The sequence below is a fragment of the Odontesthes bonariensis genome, chromosome 1 (assembly GCF_027942865.1).
Source record: "Odontesthes bonariensis isolate fOdoBon6 chromosome 1, fOdoBon6.hap1, whole genome shotgun sequence".
Classification (NCBI taxonomy): Eukaryota; Metazoa; Chordata; class Actinopteri; order Atheriniformes; family Atherinopsidae; genus Odontesthes; species Odontesthes bonariensis.
The window spans coordinates 36,891,491-36,915,807 of NC_134506.1; the positions used below are offsets into that span (position 1 = coordinate 36,891,491).

At 37.7% G+C, this 24,317-nt stretch overlaps 1 protein-coding gene across 2 annotated transcripts in view; it reads left to right on the forward strand.

Annotated features, from left to right (window-relative positions):
* Nucleotides 1-7,836: 7,836 nt before the first annotated feature.
* The window catches only part of tspan4a (tetraspanin 4a), a 180,841-nt gene continuing 164,360 nt past the window's right edge, over nt 7,837-24,317 (forward strand). Inside the window, exon 1 of one of the 2 annotated variants that reach the window (XM_075466290.1) lies at nt 7,837-7,919. The gene's annotated coding sequence lies outside the window, so the exon portion shown is untranslated. The remainder of the gene's footprint in view (nt 7,920-24,317) is intronic. The other variant, XM_075466299.1, reaches the window with a different exon arrangement.

Consider the following 24,317-nt stretch of genomic DNA (forward strand, 5'->3'; position numbering starts at 1 on the left):
TGCCTGAACAAAGAACCAATAGATTTGACTGTACAATTTTGGAGCTAGGGTCCTTCAAAAACACAACATTGCATTTTAGCAGACACAAAAATCATATGCAAGTATTTTGCAGTACAGTGCTTATCCAGATGTTCATTATTATTAACAATGAATCACATGGACATACTGACAGCTCCACTGAGTTATGCCTGGAAGAGGACTTATTAGATTTTACTGTAAAAATTTGGAGTAATTGTCCTAATACCTCACGTTATGATGGGCAAAACTTGCATATGTAAGCACTTTGAAGTGAAATGTTGACCCAAATGTCAATTATTCTTGGCAATGGATTACATGGACATATATTTGGTACCACTGAGTCCTTCCTGAAAAAGGAACCAATAGATTTTACTGTACAATTCTGGAGCTAAGGTCCTTCAAAAACCTCACATATCACGATTTCTCATCGAAAAAACTTGAATATGCAAGATGTTTGAAGTGAAATTCAGATCCAAATGTGAATTATTCTTGGCAATGGATTACATGGACATATATTTGGTACCACTGAGTCATGCCTAAACAAAGAACCAATAGATTTTACTGTACAATTTTGGAGCTAAGGTCCTTCAAAAACCTCACATATCATGATTTCTAAACGACAAAAACTTGAATATGCAAGATGTTTGACAAAACTTATTATGCAAGATGTTTGAAGTGAAATTCTGATCCAAACGTTAATTATTATTTGCTATATATAGCTTATATATATATATATATATATATATATACAGAGAGAGAGAGAGAGACACAGAGAGAGAGAGAGAATTCCATCTATATATGAATCTGAGCGAGTGGCCATGACTTGTGGAGTCCCCCAGGGGTCAATTCTTGGACCTCTTCTGTTTAACTTGTATATGCTCCCTTTGGGTCAGATATTGCAGAATTTTAACATCAATTATCACAGTTATGCAGACGATACACAGCTTTATGTGTCTCTGTCACCGGACGACTGCAGCCCAGCAGACGTTCTGTGTCAGTGTCTGGAGGAAGTAAACACCTGGATGAGAGAGAATTTTCTACAATTAAATGAAGACAAAACTGAGATCATTCTGTTTGGTAGCAAAGAGAAGAGGGTCAGCGTTGGTAAATATCTTGAGACTCGGGACCTTATAATCACTGACCAAGTTCGTAACCTCGGAGTGTTGATAGACTCAGATCTGACTTTCAGCAGCCACATCAAAGCTGTCACCAAGGCAGCTTTTTACCACCTCAGAAATATCAACAGAATTAAAGGTTTCCTCTCCCAAAAAGACCAGGAGAAACTCATCCATGCATTCATCTCCAGTAGACTCGATTACTGTAATGCTCTTTTAACTGGACTTCCCAAAAAGAGCATTAAACATCTGCAGCTCATCCAGAACGCTGCTGCTAGAGTTTTAACCCGGACTAAGAGATCTGAACACATCACACCAGTTTTAAAATCTTTACACTGGCTTCCAGTCAGTCATAGAATAGATTTTAAAAGCCTGCTGATGGTTTACAAATCCCAGAATGGTTTAGGCCCAAAATACATCTGTGATATGTTCAGAGAATATAAACCCAGCAGAGCTCTTAGATCCAAGGACTCAGGTCAGCTGGTCCAGTCCAGAGTCCAGACTAAACATGGAGAAGCAGCATTTAGCTGTTATGCTGCAAATAAGTGGAACAAACTGCCAGTGGAGATTAAACTTTCACCAAATGTAGACATTTTTAAATCCAGGTTAAAAACATTTCTTTTCTCATGTGTCTATGCATGAAATATCTTTTAACTTATCTAGACTGTTGCCTGATTTTAAATTCATTTAAATGATTTTATTTGTTTCTCTTTATATTATTTTATGTATTTTTAATGCTTCTTGCACTCCCTGCTGCAATGCTTTTATTTTATGTAAAGCACTTTGAACTGTTTGTACATGAAATGTGCTATACAAATAAATTTGACTTGATTTGATTTGATATTCACATAGGCCTATTATTATATAGCAAGCATATTTGGGGACGCATTTTCGAGTGTGGGAGTGGTTTATTTACGTTGCTGTAACTCGCTCATCTGGCAGTGCATTTACGATGGTCAAGCTAGCCGCCATTCCCAGCCGCCACTCTTTCACACGTCGTTTAGGTTAGAACTAATAACGTCGTGTCGCGCCGTTTAAAACCGTAGTAGTAGAGAATATGAGCGCATGTGAAAGTTAAGTGGCGGCTGCCTTAACGGCGGATGAACGAGTGGCGGCTCACTTGACCGCCGTGTCTTACAACGTCAAGCATCCCCTTCATGCTATATCTAGAATAGTTCTAATCCTTTATCTTTGAAAGCTAAGAATTGAACCCATCCCCTGTGAAAGTGTAAGCCACTCTGTATCAATCTTAGCTATTTTGCTGTTAAACCTTTTGAGTTGATTTCTTTCCCAACTGTGAGCTTTAAAATCCTGTCAGCTGATTGGGGATTGACCCAAAGACATTAAAACACTTGAGAAGCAATCTAACACCTGGAAATAGCAGGTCATATACATTAAGTTCTAATGTTTCCTAGAGTTCATAAAAGCTTCCAAAGTTCAAACTAGTGCCCCCAAAGGCTTTAGAGAAACCCCTTAAGCCACAGAGCCAGAGACAATCAAGGAGATATTAAACATCTTTTTCTCTTTTAACGAGGAGCTGGTCTTCGAAGTTTATTGAGCTGTAGGCTACATAGATTGAATTTATGCCTGGGAATTAACCGAAGAGCTCAGTTTGATACGATTTCTTTAGATGCTGGATTTCTTAAAGACTTCCATTCAACAACCAACTCCTCTGATCAAACCTTTTTTTCTCACTCATGTCAGCAGCTTGTCCAATTATAGTCACTTCTAGCTCTATGAAGGCCAACACAGTGATGCCTGAATGCCAACCTGGAGGCTTTACAAGCCACTGGGTGACATACAGGTGGTGATTTCCATTTCTTGTGTAAAGTTTCTGGTTTTCATCTAGAAAGATTGTTTCACTGTGTTCAGCAGTTGGCTCTATTGTGACTCTTCTGTGAGTTGGGAGCATGCAGACCAGCCTTCTATCTCCTAACACAAATGGGAGTCTTCTGCATGCAAGTTGTTGCCGGCTTACCTTTCATTCTCAACACGGATGTGACTGTCACAGCCCTTTTTACAAACATATTGAGAATGTCACATTTATGTTTATCTGACGCTTTATTTCAGATTTTGTCCCTTGTTGTTGACGTTTTTTTTTTTGCTTCAACATGACAACTTGTTGAATATCCAGGTGCATTTTGTTCTGAGTTAAACTCACATTTTCTTCTTCAATAAATATTAGATAATCCACACTTTTACAAATGTGCTTCTACATAAACATATTTGCTTAGGTCTGCATTATATTTGTATAGAAACAGAAAAATAAAACTTGGAGATGTATAAAGATCCTGTGATTAGCAGAGCTGGAGCTAAATTCTAGAAATGATCTCAGTGAGAGAGGCAATCAACCATTCTTTTGATGCTGTTATTCTTGGTTCAACATAGCAATAGATGTACAGATGAGTTCAGTTTACATACTATGAGCACAATTTCTGGCGGACTGAATTTCTCAGTCTTAGACTATTTGTGTCCCCTTCTAACTGTAATTTAAAAAAAATAACTTCCCCATATTTACAGGAGTTATTAAACATGATCTAAATAAAATATGTTTAAAATAAAATATCAGATGACAGGACATAATGTAGGCTTTATAGACAGGGGGATCTAATTCTGGCAGATGAATGAATCCAGCTTGCCAGAATCTGTATTCCTCTCTATCTATACAAAGAAAAAGGAAACTTCCTATTATTTTCTGCAGTTATTGAGCATGATGTAAAGTATGTATGGAATAAAACATCAGATGATAGGACATAATGTAGGCTACACCGACAGGGGGAGCAATTTCTGTCTGACTGAGAAATCCAGCCTGCCAGAATCTGTATCCCCCTCCAACTTTAAAAAAAAAGGCAAGATGAAACTTCCCCATATTTACTGGTGTTATTCAGAAAATCCAAAGTATTTATTGAATAAACCATCAGATGGTAGGACATAATGTAGGCTTTATGGAAAGGGGACACAGACTCTGACAGAAACAACAAAGAAAGATTACCCTCCCCATATTTACTGGAGTAATGAAAGAATGCCCAACACCTGTAAAAGGAAATACATTATGGTTTATTGTAAACTGTACAGCCAGAAAAGCCTCCCATAATTGATATTCCTGGTTAACCTCTGTGAAGAAAGCTCTCCATATTCACAAGACTGATGAAGCATGATCTGCCATATCTGTAAAATAACAGATATGAATAATAATTCATGTATATTATGTATCTTATGGAAAGGGAATATTTTTTTCTGACAAAAAAAAAAATACAGCCAGAAACGTCTACTACAGTAATCTGAGTACTGTGCAAGATGAAAAATGTGAAGATGGAGGTGTTTTATCAGGACTAGTATTAGAAAGTGTGTCATTGTTTGCAATGGAAACGTGGACTGAAGGTATGAAATACTGTGTGCAGTTCTGTCTTCGTGAATATTTTATATCAAGTGACCTCGCTGAGCCAACCCAGGTGTCATTGACAGGACAGCAGCGAGCTTCTTTACAGCTTCTTACAGCTGATTTTGGACCCTGCTTCTTTACAGCGTCATCACAGGCCAAAATTTTAATATTGTTAAATGATCATGAGAACTGTTGTGCAGGAGGAAAAGTAGCTTACAGTAGCTTGTCTAAGTGTTTCAAAATACGTTCTCAATTAATTCAAGTGGGCACCGGTCAATCACACATTCAGAAAATACAAGTATGATCAACAAATCTTAAACAATCAATTGAAAGGTCGACAATGGCTATTTGTTCAGTTTACGTGGGGAAAACAAAGCGTAATATTGTGGATCCACCTCCACTGAGTGAGTGCGCGCTCCCGCGTATAGGGATACAGTTGATAGACCTGTTTGTCAGAGAGCCAGGACAACACAACAAAGGAGGAAGGAGACACCAAGATCGCGCAGATAGCAGTTTGAGGAAGCGTGTTAAAACACGAGGAAATTAATTAAATATTACAAAGAAAAAAAGAAAAAAAAACGTAGCATTTTTTAAACTTCATGTAGAAAATGTGTTCTAACAAACTAGTATTGATAGTAATTTAAAGTAATAATTATGACAATGGTGACATATCTCATTCAAGAGTGGAAACCAGACTTGAAGAACACTCATTTGAATTTTGTTACAGACTCAAAATTTCTAAATGAGTTTGGGAAAAACTGAATGTTGCATGAAACAGGTAATGTGTCAAAAATTTAATTATACAAAAAGAACATAATTTGCTAAGCTCTTTAACAATGTTTATTGCTCAATTATGTGTTTAACTGTGCTGAGGCTTGTTGGCAAATCCTCCAGCCCTTCAGCACCTACCAACTACCTGAACGTCAGTCTTATTTGATAAAATATGTGCATAATTTTATTTTAGAAACCATTATAGTCTGTGTTATCTCCTTCCTTGCCATTCAGCAAATGTGCCTAAATTTGAAGGCAATACATCAGCCCCCAGGGTTTAGCAGCACAAGGATCCTCATGTACATTTACAGTCTTGTAGGACTCCTTTATAGGCATAATAATGTTTCATAGAATCTCCAGTTAACTGGAGGAACACCGATAAATGGCAGCACAGGCCCAAAACATTGGTGATAAATGAAAGGCAGGGATAGGATCGTTACTGAAAGAGCTTCCACCTCAAGGGATAAATGAACAAAAACCTACATCAAAGCAGTTGGGGATCAATAATCTTGTTTGAAAAAAGCATATTTACAGTTCTGGTTTATTTTTGTCACGATGTCCTGTTTGTTATGTTAAATTTAAAAGCCTCTTTATTCACTGGGTTTTGTGTGTTACCTTTAAAGAGTGAAATAGCACATAAGATGATTTAAGGAGTACACAAATCAAACATATTTCTCCTCTTTTCCAGCACTTTGTATGCTTTATTATTTTCTTACACACAACATCTCACTCTTGAACAGTAAAATCAGCAATGTGAGGTCTCAGAACAATTCATGTGAAACAGCTGCAATAATAACTCATGTAGAATTACATTAAACCTACTGCAGAACATAAACATTATGCAATAACATAAACATATGTACCAAGTATTACATTCAAGTCTAAAGAAACTGAAAATACTGTACATAAACTCTCCATATGTCCACATGGTGAATGCAGCAGCCTTTTAGCTCTATATACTTAGATATACCCGTTCTTCAGAAAAGCGGAATATAATAACTTAAATAAATACAATAAATTGTATTATCATATTGCTAATAGTAATGCACCCACATGTGAGCAGTATTTTACAGATGCATTTGCTCAAACTGGAGCTAGTTTAAATTAATTTCATACAATTTGGTAGTTTAATACAATGCCCCCGGTAGAAAAAAAAAAAGAAACAAAATTCCACTAAACAATGGACTTTTATCTCAAATTTGCTGTTTTTTTTTCAATATTCACTGGGTATTTTCTTTATATTTAATTCTCAAGTGATGAATTCACTGAAACTATGTGGTAAGTACAGAAGATAAAACACTAATCGGTGAAACTGCTAATCACAGACTGATAACTCATAGTGATTAGAAGCCCCACAGACACAGTGCTGTTTTTTAAGTGTCAAAATGTTTAAAAAAGGTTGAGAGCCACAGGCCTACATAGTATTCATGACTTTATTGGATCTTTTCATATGCAATATTAATCTAAGCAGTAACTTGTAACTAAAACTAAAACAATATTTACCTCTGAAATGGAGTTTGAAGGGAAGAACTGATATCCTGAAATTGTATGGACAATATATTCCACCACTGCTTATTCCAAATAACATCACCTGGTCTAACTCGGCGTTCTTATGACTTTACAATGGAGCTTTCATGTGTAACACAATTTCCATAAACAGTAGCAAATAATTATTTCAGTAGCTGTTGTAGTGGAGTTCTCCACCAAGTCTCAACTTTTGAATAAAACATGTGTGTTATCTTCAAATAAGTGAAAATGCAAAAACTTTAACTTAAGTTTCTGTTGTTGAACAGTGCTGGAAACTGTGAATTTCCCTCTGGGATAAAAAATGTTTTTATTACTATTATTATAAGTAGTTGTAAAAATCTGCAGAAAAAAAGACTGCAGACTGGGTAGCTCACACATCTATAAAGGCATCATTTATACCAGATGATACAGGTTTTGGAGAAACATATGCGGCTAACCAGAAGCCTTTTTTTCATGAAAGGCCTTGCTTCTTTTAATAAGACAAAGCCAAACCACGTTCTATATTACAGCATGGCGCCATAGTAGAGGAGTATGGATGCTGAACTGCCTGGCCGCAGTACAGACCTGTCACCCATTGAACAAAATTGGAATTATGTACCAAAAAAACCCCAAAAAAGAGGCACCAAAATGTTAATATAGTCAATAGAAGCAACACACTGGCAAATATGCCCCTGTCACAATTATTATTTTCAATTAAATTTAAAATTTGAATGACTTGCAAATCACTGAATTATGTTTTTATTGTTCACAGAGTCCCAGCCCATTTGTAAATGGGTTTGTATGAAGCTATTTGTATTCATCAGATGCTGCTCTCAACCCACCTCCAGAATGAGAGATAATTAGTCAAGAAATTACTTGCCTAAGAAAATAGTCAGGAGGCTGACAGCTCCAGAGGTTTTCTTTTTCAGTGCTGTAGCTTTTCTGTCCCACTAGATGTCACCATTTTGTTGTTCAGTCAGTCTGTGACAGTCACATGTACATCCGTGTTGAGAGAGAGCAGAGAGGGAGGGAGTCGGTGGAAAGGACCAACTTGAGAAGTTTTGTCATACACTGAGTGAAGAAGAGAGACAGACAGGAGAGAGTGCAGAGTGTCTGATAAGTGAGTGGTAAGTCCTTTTCACTTTTTAACAACTGTCATGTTCCTGACTTCTTCTCTGCTCTGTTTCATACATTTCCTAAGATGTCAGTGACCTTGTTTTGGAGATTTCATTTTGAGAAATAGAGAGCTTTTGCAAGCTATCTTTGACTAATTAGGATATTTAGTCAAATTTCAGATTTCATTATTCTTGTGTGAATTGGTTCATGAATGTTGAACTCAGTTTATTTAAGGGTTGGATTGCATTAATCATAACTAAGCTCAATGTTCATATTCACACATGAATATCCCTTTTTAATACTCACCAATGTGTTTTTCTTGTTTCTAAGTTGTCTGCACAATCTCCTGTTTTACCAGTTTGTTTTGATTGTAGAAATGTGTGAGAATAGAGCTCTCTGATTGGCTGAGGAATGTTTTGCTGGACCTCACTGAAAGACAAGAAATAAACTTGTGGGGAATAACAACATTTTAGAATACCAACCATTCCTCAAGATATCCCCTCCCATCGGTTTTCCTTCCTTTCTTTTTCCTTTAGGGTTTGTGGGAACTTAAGGCCTTACTGAGTGCTCAAAGCCATGGCTGGCCGGCAGAGTGCACAGGAATTTGCTGCCATACAATGTGCCCTTATGTTAGGTTAGCAGAGGTTACATGAAGTTGTTCCATATTACATGTGGTACGTTTAAGATTCATGGCAGATTTAATGAAAGCAGTTGGACTGTTTTAAAAGGAAACATGTCTGAAAGGAGTTAACACAAGAGATACTGTGCCTTGTATTCCCAAGCCTAGTTGTTGCCTTGTGATAAACTATATTTTTGTTGTTGTTGCATTTATTTGACTTGGAAGCTGAAAAATGTTCTGCTGTTCAAAACTATCACCATTAATAAAAAAAAAAAGTGCTTGCTTCCATCTCTCTGAATCAAATAGAAAGATTTTAGGTTTTGTGCTGATTCAAAACAACAATTGCACATGGAGAAACATATTAAGAAATACCTTTTTATGTGTGTTGACAGGAACCACAATAAACCAGAATGCATGACATTTGAATAAGACACAGTATTTTGTTTGTCAGCTAGAAAAGCTGAAGAACACCAAAAGTTTAGCTATATTTTCCCAGCCCCAGACCTTAAATGTGCTGCCCAAATTGACTTGATATGAAATTCAAACATTAGAACATACTCACAGTTTTTCAGTTAAACTGCTTAAAGAGGCGTTGATGCATCTGAATGCTCACTGAAGCTGCAGTTAATGGTAATGTTTAACTGTTTTATGTTGTCTTTACTGTTTTTTTTTATATTATTTCTAAGTGATATAGGTATTTAAAGCTATTCAACAACTATTCGTGACTTATACAAAAGATTGAAGTTTAAAATAATCAAACAGTAAAATGATTCTTATGACTATTGTATTAGATTAAATGTTTAGCTAAACATTTCCAGAAACTGTTGATCAGTCTGCATATGAGCTTGAAGGAAATTTAACAGATTTCTCTGAACAAAACAGCGTCAGCTCCTCAATGTTGATCTGTTTTCACATATTAACTGATCTCTTCAGGCCCTTTCACAACATTCTTATTCCAAAACACTCAAACCATAAATTCTGTGCTTGGGGCTGGTGTCTTGGCACATGACCCACTTTCTCTCAGGATTCAGTTCACAGACAGATGTTCTGACTTTTTTCTCAGAATTCACAGGGTAATATTTTTGTTTTATCTATGATGTTCAAAATTTTTTTATCAGAATTTTATTTGTTTTGCCCTTGGGATAAGAGGCTTATGTGTTGCCTAATGCTGTGTTTTACTTACTGTAAAAAATACTATTTCATAATCTATACAAAGTAAAAAAACAAAAAAAAACAAATAAAACACCTAAAATGATCCTTGATAAATATGAAAACTAGTGTTAATACTGTCAAAATGACACCACTTTCTTTTTATTAAATTCAAAACAGGTACCTAAGAGAAGATAGCACACCAGCAGCCTCCCACCATGATTGACTGGATGTAGCCTAAAGCTAAATCAGTGAATATTATTTCAACATCGATCACATAACTCTGTCTAAGATGGATCTGTTTTATATGGCTCATATTTGATCGACTGTGTAAGACTACTGTTGTTGTTGATCTGGAGAACTTTTACTTTTGGTAGAAATTTAGTAAAAGGTTATTACATTTTAAAATTCAAAGAAAATTTGTTTCAAACAACAGATGGATCTGTAATGGGAGTAACTGTCAGCTAGACCTTGGAAAACGTAGTAATTCAAAACAGAAACACCTTGAGGATAAACACTTCAAAGAAGTTACATATCCCAGAACTGCACTGAAAATCACAGACCAATGAATCAAACATCTTAAACAAGGAGCACATTTTTCCTTTGGAAACAAAACTCATGGTCTTGTTCTATATATAACTTAATAAGTACAGCTCATGAAATCTCTGAAGCTCACAGTCAAACTGCCTTGACACATTCCAGGATGTGCACATAGTGAAGAGAAAGCGGCAGCTTCCCTCCTCTCATGTCCTCCCACATGTCATCAGCTCCAGCATGGCTGAACTGATGATGAACTTATTGCTCTGGACAGTTGGCAGCTGCTTGCTGTTTACATGTAGCTTGCAAATACTGACCAAAGTTGTAGTTAAGTTACACTTTGGAATCTAATATTTCTCTCTCTTTGTTTTTCTTTGTGATTTGTAGCACACATGGTATACAGATATATTCTGTATTGAAGCAATGATAACCACTTTGGGAGAAGAAGTGTTGTCTGCTTTTTTCAGTCATCACAGCTGGTGTTGTTTGCACTAAGTATAGATCTGTGGTCAAATGCTGGGCTTCTCTAGGTGTGGCTACTCCCTGGATGATTTCCCTGAATACTGGCTCTACTGAAGGGGGTTATAACAAGGCTGCATTGTGCTGGTGCATGCAAGTTTGTGTGTGTGAGGACTACTGTGCTAAACTAACTCAACCCAGTTTTCTCTCAGTTACAGGGATGTTCCTTCAGTGTTTTCTTTTTCTCTTTTTTTGCCAGATTTCAGCTGGTCCTGAAGTATATTTTCTGCCTGTAATGTTCAGCCTTGTGTTCTCTTAGTGCAGTGTTCTTCAGACCTGCCACAAGAAGAAAGGAATGAGAATGATGGGGCTGAGTATTTAATATTAGATATATTCTATATAATACATAAGGCATTTACTTGTTTCTGGTTGTGATTTTTTCTTTTAACATCCTGCATGAAAATAAGAATGGAAAGTGCAGATGTACATCTTTGGAAAATCAATATGCAGGGAAATCCGGTTGAGTAAAAACAGAAAGAAAAGTCTTTGTATTATCTCAGGGTATAATAATTCTTAACAGGATGCAACCCTGTGTACCATCAGATTATGCCACAGTACATACACAGTAAATAGTACAAAGCTTAATAAGGTCTCAATGAATTAATTATTTGGCCAATGAGAGAAAGTGGGATTAAACTTTAATGATGCTGATGGGTAAAATTAGGAAACAGCAGTAGACAATACAAGTTTTATAAAATGTTATAAGAGAAGGGTTTTGTCAGCTATGGAAAAAATAATATCCTATTTGTAGCATATATGTCAGGTGTATAAGAACATCCAATATGCCCACAGTAGGTTTAGATTCTTAAAACAATGCTTCTGAGTTGAATTCGATCAATCCGTGCTGTAGTCAAGGGTCTAAACATACTGAGGTGGTGACTCTTAAATGCAGGTCTTTGGCATGATTTGTTTTATTGACCAACCAGATACATACCTTATTTTTTTCATGTCAAATGGAAATGCTTGAATGCAAATAGAGTTGGCATCTTGAAATCAAGTTAAATGTTGTCAGTGGAACAAATGCTTGGATCATTTGTTTTTAAGTATAATTGTCTCCATGGAAGTATACATTTACTCTGTTATAATTACAATTCTGTAACACGAGTATGATCATCAAAATGTACCTGAACATACACCACCTCAAGATGCTGTATTACATAATTGAGCATGAATGAAGATTTATTAAAGTTGAATAAAGTGTTTGGACAGCCATGTCACATAAAAAGGAGTAGTGGTTGCTTGTCAGGTAGTGGGTTTTTTTAAGTTATTTTTATAGTTTTACCTGTTCTTCTATGCTATGTTCACCACACAGCATGAAGGTAGATTGAATCCAATCTGGGGCCTTTCTGTGTGGTCCTCCCAGGCATTAGTGGGCTCCCTCTGAGTACTCCGTCTTCCTCCCACTGTCCAGAAACATGCATGTTAGGTTAACCGGTAATTCTAAATTGACCCTGGGAGTGATTGTAAGCAAACATGGGTGTTTGTCTCATTTGTCTCTGTGTTGGCCCTGCGAAGGACTGGCAACCGTTCCAGGGTGCACCCCGCCTTTTGCCTCATGGCAGCTTGGGCATCCTGAATTGGATTAAGTGGTAAAAAAAAATGGATGTATGGATGGATTTCATGCTGATCAGGACGATACCCTCGCCTTTACTATGAGCCCTGGCAGTTTGATGTGCTATTTCGTTAATCTGAAATGAAATGTCAAAAGCTTAAGATAAGAAAATAAAAAGTATGTAAACAATAGCAGAAGTGGCACACTATTCAGATTGCCGTCAAGTTGTTAAGGATGTTAAGTATAGATAAAACTACAAAGTTTGCATGTTTACAACTAAACTCTCAACCTCCTAAAAAACAAGGTACAACTGACATTATTACATTTATTTAGCTGAAAATTTCTGTTCTGGCCCTTTAAAAATGACAAAACCATGAACTCTTCAAGGGAAGTAGACTCACTTGCTCTCAAAATTAAACATTAAAAACCCAAGATTTAGTTTATCGTTGTGCAGCCCAAGATTCTGTAAGAAAATAAAACCTGTGCTGTTGTCCCTATTCCCAAAAAACAAAAGCTGCACATTTATGAATACATAATCAAGTCACTAAATTGAAACTATTGTCATGGAGGAGTGTGGATGATAGGTTCAGGGCTGTCACAGCGTGAGGAAACAATATGACGGTAACGAAGAAGTGGATTGCCAGAAGGCAGCTCAGCGAACAGGTTAAATCTGCTGCAGATACACACTCACCGGCCACTTTATTACACCCTGTAAAAGGTTTGACCCCCTTTTGTCTTCAGAACTGCTATCAACAAGGTGTTGGTCCATTCTGACATGATAACATCACGCAGTTGCTGTAGAATTGTTGGCTGCACATCTATGATGCGAATCTCCTGTTCCACCACATCCTAAAGGTGCTCAATTGGATTGAGATCTGGTGACTTTGGAGGCCATTGGAGTAAAGTGAACTCATTGTCATGTTCAAGAAACCAGTTTGAGATGATATGAGCTTTGTGACAAGGTGCATTATCCTGCTGGAATTAGCCATCAGAAGATGGGTACACTGTGGTCATAAAGGGATGGAGACCTATTTGTATAAGGGCTGTCAAAATTAATTAATTGATAATTAATTGATCGGTCCAGCTCTGAGGTCTTCACACTGGCTGCCTTTCCATCAGAGGATAGACTTTAAAGTTCTGATGCTGGTCTATAAAGCTCTGAATGGTCTAGGACCAGAATACATCAGTGACCTCCTGACCCAGTATGAACCTACCAGACCCCTCAGGTCATCTGGATCCGGTCTTCTATCAGTTCCCAGAGTCAGAACCAGACACGGAGAAGCTGCGTTTAGCTTCTTATGCTCCACATGTCTGGAACAAACTCCCAGGGAAAGCCTCAGATCAGCTGAAACACTCAGTGTATTTAAATCTAGATTGAAGACACATCTATTTTCAGCTGCATTTGAATAAAGCTCCAAATCTGAAGATTGAGTTTCAAAACTTAATCATATTTTAACTACTGATTTAATCTGATTTAATCTGTTGTTCTTATATCTTTCTTTTTTGTTTAAAATTTAAATCATGCTTTTTATTTCTACTGTTTTAATGTCTCTGTAAAGCACTTTGAATCACCTTGTTGTTGAATTGTGCTGTACAAATAATCTTGCCTTGCCTTGATACGCACACACATATCTATAGATATAGATATATATCAGTTAACGCGTTAAATTTGACATATTTTAAATCTTATTTGGCCAAGCGTACTTTTTGTGTCTGTCTTGATGGCCATAGGTCCTCCTCTGCTCCACTGTCGTGTGGTGTCCCACAGGGCTCAGTTCTAGGCCCTCTTCTCTTCTTGTTGTACCTCCTTCCTCTTGGTTCTGTTTTTAAGAAATATGGGATTGCTTTTCATTGTTATGCGGATGACACACAGATTTACGTACCATTGAAGAAAGCAGACTCCACCTCCCTTCGTTCTCTGTTCTCATGTCTGGAAGATTTGAAGGCCTGGATGGCCCTAAATTTCTTGAAACTTAATGAAGATAAGACAGAGGTAGTGATTTTTGGCAGTTCCAATGAAGACTCTCTGTCCGATGCTTGCTCCTTGGCTCAGTATGTCAAGCCGGTTGTCTTAAGCTGGAAGCTCACATTAGAGCTGTTGTAAAATCCAGCTTTTTTGACTTAAGGCAGCTAGCCAAAGTTAAACCCATTCTTCCTAGACAGCACTTTGAAACAGCAATTCATGCATTTGTGACCTCACGGCTGGATTACTGTAATGCACTATATATAGGCGTCAGTGATTCATGCATTTCCCAGCTTCAGAGGGTTCAGAATGCTGCTGCACGACTTTTAACAGGTACACGAAAATTTGACCATATTTCCCCTGTTTTAGTTTCTTTGCACTGGTTGCCAGTATATTTTAGGATTCATTTTAAATCCTTTTATTTGCTTTTAAAGCTCTTAATGGCCTTGCCCCTCCTTACCTGTCTGAGCTGCTACATTCCTACACACCCTCCCGTTCTCTTAGGTCAGCTGACCAGTTGTTTCTCAGGGTCCCAAAGACAAAGCGCAACTTAGGCTACGGCTACACAAAAACGAAACGAGGTTTTTTTTTTAAAACGGGTACGAAAATTCTTGCGACCACACGGCAACGCGCTGCTGTAAAGACTCAGGTCCAGAGGAAAACGGATGAAAACGATGAAACGATGCAGTACACACGCCACTGGGTCACGCCACGCTGTGAGACAATAGAGAAGTGTTAAAATTGGCTCACAGCGTCAACGTTTGACTGACGCAAAAACGTTTTAGCTGTAACAATGGAAACGAAACGAGGCCGTTTTCAAACTTTCCCACTCTGGAACCCGTTCTCAAAAACTATCGTTTTGGGGTAGTGGGAACGCCGGCTCCGTGTGGCCGCGACAGCGAAACGATAAGAAAAAGTATCGTTTACAGTGAAAAACGTTTTCGTGTAGCCGCAGCCTCAGAGGGGACCGTGCTTTTTCTGTGGCAGCTCCCAAGCTATGGAATGACCTTCCTTTGGACATAAGACAGGCCGCTTCACTTGTTGTTTTTAAATCCCAACTTAAGACCCATCTTTTTTCTTTGGCTTTTGGCACAATCTGAGATGTTTGACTTCGTTTTATTGTGTTTACATTTTAATTACTTTAGTACTGCTTTTATATTTGACCCTTTTATTTTATGATTGTGTATAGCACTTTGGTCCTGTGGGTGTTTTAAGGGCTTTATAAATAAAGTTGGTATGGTATGGTATGGTATATTTATGCACATGTAGGCTATAGTTTATCTTGTCTAAAAAGCTAATTTGGCGTTAAAAGGCTACATTTCAGTTAACTTGGTTAGCCCGCTAACGGAAATTCCGCAAATTAACTCGTAGAAATTCTGTTCCGTTCCGTTTATACCGACTGTGACTGAAATTGAGACTCGTCAGGCCACGCAACGTTTTTCTAATCTTCTATTGTCCAATTCTGGTGAGACTGTGCGAATTGTAGTCTCAGTTTCCTGTTGTTAGCTGACAGGAGTGGGCGTGGCACCCGTTGTGGTCCTCTGCGGCTGTAGCCCATCTTCTTCAAGGTTCCACGTGTTGTGCGTTCAGAGATGGTATTCTGCATTTCTTGGTTGTAACGAGTGGTTATTCGAGTTACTGTTGCCTTCCTATCACCTCCAACCAGTCTGCCCATTCTCCTCTGACCTCTCACATCAACAAGGCATTTTTAACCACACAACTGTCGCTCACTGGATATTTTCTCATTTTCGGACCATTCTAGGTAAACTCTTGAGATGGTTGTGCGTGAAAATCCCAGTATATCAGCAGTTTCTGAAATACTCAGACCAGCCCGTCTGGCACCAATAACCTAGCCTGGGTGCCAGCCGAACTTAGCCCCGCCCATAACATTTTTGGTCGGGAAGTTCGGTCTGGCTTTGCTCAGTTGGGAAATCTCTATGCTCGACATCGCGACAGTCGACCCAATCAGATTGCCAGGGCGGGCTTTATACGATGATGGACAGATGATCAACAGGGACATTATCGACTACGTCACTAAAGAGCGCTTGGATTGAATTTGTTTGAAACAAACATGGCTGCCGCTGGAGAGCTAGGGTGTGTAGATTCTGCCATCGAGTCTGTTCTACAGGATCTCCACATTGCATTCATTTTGAAAGACGAACAGAAGAACGCGATAAAGACTTTTATCGATAGAAAATATGTTTTTGCCGTTCTTCGTACAACAAGTGTGCGTTGCTTAATCTACGTCACATACTACGTTGCTCTGATTGGTTGTAGGTCTATCCAATTGAGCGAAGAGGCATTTTTTCTCCTGGTTTGGTTGAAACACGCCCCATACTCAAAACTCTATCCAGCGGTATCAGACTCACATTCTGACTAGAATCGTGAGTATGATGTAGTCAGGCTACCAATAACCATGCCATGTTCAAAATCACTTAAATCCCCTCTCTTCCCCATTCTGATGCTCGGTTTGAAGTAAGTTGTCTTGACCATCTCTACATGCCTAAATACACTAAGTTGCGGCCATGCGATTGGCTAATTAGCTATTTGTGTTAACAAGCAATTGAACAGGTGTACCTAATAAAGTGGCCGGTGAGTGTATTTTGGTTAGGATGCTTTTCTTTCTGCAAGTCAGTTGAGTGAAGCGCCAAACCACTGTCATTTAGTCTGTTTATTAAAGCAAACGGCTAACGTCGCATAAAAAAAATAAACTGGAGACAGAGGGAAAGAGAACATCCACCCACCGATACCTTTAAAATCAAAGCCTGATGACGTATATGACATATTGTTTATTCAATCTGTACAACGGTAGATGTGCAAAAAGCAAGTTTGGGATTTTTCTGGAAGAGGACATCTGAGACTATATTTGAATTTTATATAAGATCACCCACAGTGATGAGAGAAAGAAATAAGTCAGAGTGTGCTTGACAGCCTGAATCATGAGCTGAAAATAAATCGTACTTAACAGCGCACATTTGATGCAATGAAGTTGTTTATTTTTCAGCTTGTGCTCTGAGGCCACAGGAACCAGCATGCCTTCTTGAATTCTGAAGGGTCTGTTTTTGTGTGTTCCTCTTTTTTGAGAATTCTGCTTAGATGTTAGAGCCGAGTAAAAACCACAAGCCATAACCACAGACTTTCAGAGCCGCTGACTCCCAGTCTCACGCCCAGTATAACACAGAAAAAATACAAGGCAGGATGCCCCCCCAACAGACACAAACACAATACATTTCTTCATGTTGCCTCACCTCCTCACACTATTTCACCCTGTTAATGATCATTTACACCATAAAAGGTGCTTTAAGTATGTTGTTGTTTCTTTTTAAGATTCTCTCCATAAATGTTAAGAATAGCACAGAGCATTTGCATTCTCTATACAGGAGATTTTTTTACACACTAATCATTATGTAACATATAATCTTGCACTGCTTGGTAAATTCTTTAAACATGTAGGAATCCCACATATTTCCTGTCTAAACTTTTTTCCAGTCATTTATTTTTCTTTCTATGATTTTTTATTTTTAAAGGAAAAGATCTCAGCGAGGGGTTGACTCTAATTCACATTCATTTCTGGCAGCCACTTATGGTCAGTCTTTGTTGATCTGAATAGATTTAGTATAACTTTGTAAAGGCTGGATCCCCAGACACGGATCATGGGATAGCCTTTGAGAGAAAATCAATTTTCAAGACTTCAAAATGGAAAGCATCTGCCTTTTAGCTGTAGAAGTATAATCCCCTTCAGAAAGTGTCCAAGCCCCTGACATCCTGAAGTGTGCCGCACTGAATACAAAGTAAAGTGGGATTTGTTGTTGACACTGAATCCCTTATACTGAAAAACTGAACAAAGATTAAATTTTTCATTGTTTTGCATAAGCCATATTTAATTTGATTCTTCAGTATTTAAAGGATAGCATTCGCTCTTTTGAATTTTGCCTTTAGTTCTTTGTGACATTCAAATGTTTATTAATTGTTATCTGATGTGCACTTTTTCTCGAGCTCAACAGGGATCATTTTTCTTCAAGACCATGCAGAGACTGATTTGGCTTCACAGCACATGTTTTTTTTAATTCTTTATCTATTTTTTCTCCTCAATAGCTCAAGCACTTAAAAATGATCACAATGAAACTACTCTATTTCATGGTAATTATGTTCTTCTTAAATAGGAATTACACAATTAGCTGCAGCTTCCAATAATTAATGCCACTACCCAAAAAGCTGAGCAAAACTATATGAAGAAAAGATATTTTAAGGTAGCTGCTTTCTTCTTTTGTAATGTAATTAAGAAATTACAGGTAAAAGAAAAGATGAGGATGAAGCAAAGGTTTTATTAAATCATTTGTATTATTACAAGAAAAGCAAGGCGAGAACACCTTTTTGAGTGCACCTTCAGTAAGAGTTGTCAGACTGTGGGTTGGAGGCGAACTGTTCTGTTGTGTAGTCACATCTGTGCGAAATGACGGTCATGGAAGAGTTATCTGACAAAAAACTCATTTAAGTCCCTACAACATACATAATTCAGCATAAAAAGTTTCCAAATGGGCAGCAAATGCTGCTCCTCCTAACCAGGTTTTACAGCTCAAAATAAACAGTAAACAGTAGCAGACTTCTTGCTGGGGGTGTTGATGTTATGGCTGTTTGGTGTATATGTGTGGAGAAAAAAAGGGGGCAGAATTTTGTGAAAAATTTTGTGATTAATCTATAACCAGAAGGTTGGTACAATCTCCAGCTGCTTTTTGTGTCTAAGTGTCTTTGGGCAAGACACTTCACAATAGAGGCACTTGGTTAAACGCTACTTGACTTGCAGACAGCAGCACAGGGAACATTTTAAGGGTAGTAAGAAGAATGGATTGAAATGTATACCAGCAAATTCTAGAAGCAAATGCTTTAATTCTAATAAAGATGAAGATGAAAAGGAGATGGCTTCTATAACAGGATAAAGATCCATTTTGGACAACTTGAAGTGGTGCAAGGTAAAAGTTTAGCCACTGCTCTCACAAGCCCCTGAAGAAAAAAGATCAAAAACTTGCAGATAGATCTCAAACGACCACTGCACATCAGTGAAAATCATTCATCCATCCATTTTCTATCACTGCTTAATCCAAATGAGGGTCGCAGGGGGGCTGGAGCTAGCAGCTGTCATTGGGTGAAAGGCAGCGTACACCCTGGACAAGTCACCAGTCCATCACAGGGCCAGAGACTAACAAGACAAACAATCATCCACGCTTGCACTTACCATAGGGTAAATGTTTTTGAGCGGTGGGAGGAAGCTGGACTTGCCAGAGAGAACCCACACATACATGTGGAGAACATGCAAAATCCACATAGAAAGAACCCAGCTGGGATCTGAACCAGGAACCCTCGTGCTGTTTGGTGATGGTGTTAACCACCACACCACCGTGCAGCAAAGTGAAAGCCAATGGAGAGCAAATTATGGACTTGATAAACTGAAGCTGATAAATGTTGTTTTTTATGTGCATGAAAAAAAGGTATAATATGTATGACAATGTTCTATTCATAAGTAACTATAAACTATAAAGAAATGTTTGCATTTTTTTATATTTGACAATTTTTTCTTAAATTTAAACTTCCAGTAGTTTTACTACGGTAGTTGACATTAATAATTCATTTTTAAACATTTTTAAAGAATTATTATCCACAAATAATCATATGTAATTACTAATCACATGCCTAGATTATATCCTAGCGAGATGTTACCCTCAGTAGTATATATCTTTATATTGATAAATAGATATATAGAGTTTCAAGAGACTTGAGTGGTATGATGTTGCAGCGGAGTAAATTGTTTATAAGGTTTGGGCAATGTATTTACATTTTCCAACTTATCATCAGTCCAAGTAACCAGCTATTTCTGACATGCTCAGAAAGATGTATGAGCAGTGGACATGGGAGATGGTGCATAAAAGTCCCCACTCCTCACATGCCAGTTTTACTTGTTGTCTGAAAATAAACAAAATCATGTTTTTGAGTTTATATAAAGTTGAAACCAGATGAAAATGACTGGCCAAAAGATCGACTCCAACCAGTTTGCTGTCTTTGTAACATGTACAGACTAAAGATCCTAACACAATTAGCTGGCACAAACATTTGCAAGTACACCATCCTGCTGAGCTTTTTATGTCGTCACTGTGGACAGCAGCCCAATTAACTTCCACAGGAAAAAAAACCTGATTCGCCAACCGTTAGCCCTAAGCCTTGGTGCTTAGTTGTAATGAATATGAGGTGGAAAGTCTCAGATGGCCATATGCCTGTTAGATCTTATATCTTTTCGCACTATTGAAAATATAAACATTTAAAAAACAAACAATCATGATGAACTCAGCTCATATATTCATCCAGTCACCACACACTATTGCTCATTAAGTTAATTAAAATGATTTCGCCTCAAGCTGTCAAACCTTCTGGTCTGTTATATTTTCCAGAGTCAATGCTAAGGTCATTTGTCTCTTCTCCAGCGGCATTTTAAATGCAGTTTCTTTCCCTTTTGTGAATATTTCCCAACACTTCAAAGCAGCTCTGATCTTCTTCTGTTGCTGATCTGTCACATGGCCCACACATAACCTTCTTTTTGGTGGCTCAGTTTGTTAAGATGGTCAACCCTCACACTAAGCAGTGGAGCTGCAGTTTTATTTTTCTTCATGAAGTCACATGCTGAATGCTTCTCATCCTTAGTTTTTAATGTTGTGTTTTGCTATCATTTGTGAGGCCATGCATGTTTGTTTTTATTCCAAACCATTTTCAGCTATTCACAATGCATCCAAGCTGACAAATTTTCTCAGGTTGCAGGGAGTGCAACCTGCAAGTTTCTAAATTAATTTTCACAGTAAACAACTCAAGTATGAAAATGTAAAATAAGAAAAGAAGCATGTTTTCCAGTTCATGTGTATGTTTGAGGATCTCAAACAAAAAAGACCATCTAAGTTTTTCTCGTGAAGAAGGGAGTTTTAGCTGAAAGTTTCCTTGCGTAAACACTTCATTGTTACTTGATAAGTAAGAAAATCCAGATTGTGACCAACTCCCAAGACCACAGAGTTTGGCATCTCATTATATTTTACTTTTCTTTTTTTGTATTTCAAATGCTGTGAGGAATCTCATTTCTTTTTCTTTTGTACACTGCTCGTAATTGGACTTTTCTTTATGTGCCCTGTTTCTTTGAAAACAGTGAAATATTAAGATGGCTGGCTAATAAAAGACTTGTTTTCTTGCCATTTTTGGATGATTCATCTAATTATATCCCCAATCATCTCCCAGCTGCTAATGTCACATGTCATTAGCCCCTTTCAGGAATAATTTTCCCAGAACCGTAATTAACCTCCATGCAGATGCCTTTTTTGCCTTGATTAATGTGCCCTTTGTGATGCCTGCAATATCGTGGTCCAATCTTTTCTCAAATGTTTTGTTTGTCCATGTTTTTTTTCATAATCCTACAGATATAAATGCATTGCTAAATGATCCTATTGTGTACCGGTAGAACAACACAATGAAGTGACAGTTGACATATCTTGGGGGTCAATCAAATTTGTGAAAAAGATGCAAAATGCAAGAACAAAGTCACAAAATAAGTACAAGATACAAAATGATCAATAAACGCATGATGTGACTTTAAAGAGACAAAATCAGCTACAGACGTATCTGCCCAGATTATATGCAAAGGCAACATACATTTATTACAAACACAAAGAAGCACAATATGAACACAAAATACAAAGTAATTCAAAATAATCACAATAAAGTGAAGAATGATTTAAAAGAGACTCTAAATACAAAACAAAAGCTGCAAAGTGCCAACAAATCAATGCAAAGAAGTTGCTAAAAAATACAAAGTGATCAAAACTCACAAAAAATGCCTATAAATATGTGGAAATGACTGTGGTTCTAAAAGTTTAAATCCAAGTTTTATTGGAATTTAATTCTCATGATATTTTACTCACAGCAGAGCATAGAAAACTCCAAATGGTGAAAGTGAGAAAATGTTACTGTTTTGTGTAAAATATTAACTCATCTTTAATTTGATTTTCAATTCAATTCATTTTTATTTATATAGCGCCAAAAACAACAAATGTCATCTCAAGGCACTTAGATAGTAAGTCCAATTCAAGCCAATTGGAATTCAATTAATTAATAATAATCATAATTCATAAAATAATCCAATTCGTTCATATAGAGCCAATTCAAAAACAATTTCCTAGCTAAGAAAACCAACAGATTGCACTGAAAACTTTTTGTTTTTCGGTCCAATCTCCCGGCCTGAGCGGCGTGCCTGAGGCGACTGTGGAGAGAAACGACTCCCTTTTAACAGGAAGAAACCTCTGGCAGAACCAGACTCAGGAAGGGTGGCCATCCGCCTCGACCAGCTGGGGTTTGAGAAGACAGAAAAAGGGGGGGGGGGGGGGGGGGGGGCACCGCGACGGCGGCACTGTAACACCATTCAAAGGATATCTGTTGGAACAGGGAAACACGAGTTAATGGCCATAATAATATCACATATACATAAAGAGAGTAAAGTGAGGAAAGGTGTGTCAGATGAGGCCCCCCAGCAGTCTAGGCCTATAGCAGCTTAACTATGGGATGTTTCAGGATCACCTGAGCCATCCCTAACTATAAGCTTTATCAAAAAGGAAAGTTTTAAGCCTGGTCTTAAAAGTGGAAAGGGTGTCTGCTTCCCGGACATTTACTGGCAGCTTATTCCACAAGAGAGGGGCCTGATAACTGAAGGCTCTGCCTCCCATTCTACTTTTAGAAACTCTGGGAACCTCAAGTAAACCTGCAGTTTGGGAACGAAGTGCTCTGTTAGGAAAATATCTTACAATGAGATCTTTAAGATATGATGGAGCTCGGTCATTAAGAGCTTTATATGTAAGGAGAAGAATCTTAAATTCTATTCTGAATTTAACAGGGAGCCAATGAAGAGAAGCTAAAACTGGAGAAATATGATCTCTCCTGTTAGTTCTCGTCAAAACTCTGGCTGCAGCATTTTGGATCAACTGAAGGCTTTTCAGAGAATATGTGGGACAGCCCAATAATAAAGAATTACAGTAGTCCAATCTTGAAGTAACAAATGCATGAATTAGTTTTTCTGCATCACTCTGAGACAGGATGTTCCTGATTTTAACAATATTACGAAGGTGAAAGAAGGCAGTCCTAGAAACCTGTTTTATATGCGAGTCAAATGATAAGTTCTGGTCAAAAATAACTCCAAGGTTCCTCACTGTAGAACTAGAAGCCAAGGAAATACCATCTAGAGTAACTATATAGCTAGACAATTTCTCCCTGAAACGCTCAGGTCCAAAGATAACGACTTCAGTTTTGTCTGAATTTAGAAGCAGACAGTTCTGAGTCATCCAGGTCTTTATGTCTTTAAGACATGCTTGTAGTCTGACCAACCTATTGGTTTCATCTGGTTTTATAGATAAGTACAGCTGAGTATCATCAGCATAGCAATGGAAATTTATGCCATGCTGTCTAATAATGTTACCTAATGGAAGCATGTATAAAGTAAAAAGAATCGGTCCAAGCACAGAACCCTGGGGAACTCCATGACTTACTCTGGTGTGTGAGGAAGATTCTTCATTTACAAGAACAAACTGAAATCTATCAGATAAATATGACTTAAACCAGCCTAATGCAGTTCCTTTAATCCCAATAACATGTTCAAGTCTGTGTAATAAGATACTGTGATCGACCGTATCAAATGCAGCACTGAGATCCAACAGGACAAGCACAGACACAAGTCCGCTATCAGAGGCTAAGAGGAGATCATTGGTAACTTTCAGCAGTGCAGTTTCTGTGCAATGATGCACTCTGAATCCTGACTGAAACTCTTCAAACAGATTATTTCTGTGTAAATGATCACAAAGCTGAGCTGCAACTATTTTTTCAAGAACTTTAGACATAAAAGGGAGATTGGATATAGGTCTATAATGAGCCAACACTTCTGAATCAAGAGTAGGTTTTTTAAGTAAAGGTTTAATTACAGCAACCTTAAAAGTCTGAGGTACATATCCTGTCATCAAAGACAGATTGATCAAATCCAATATGGAAGTGTCAATTAA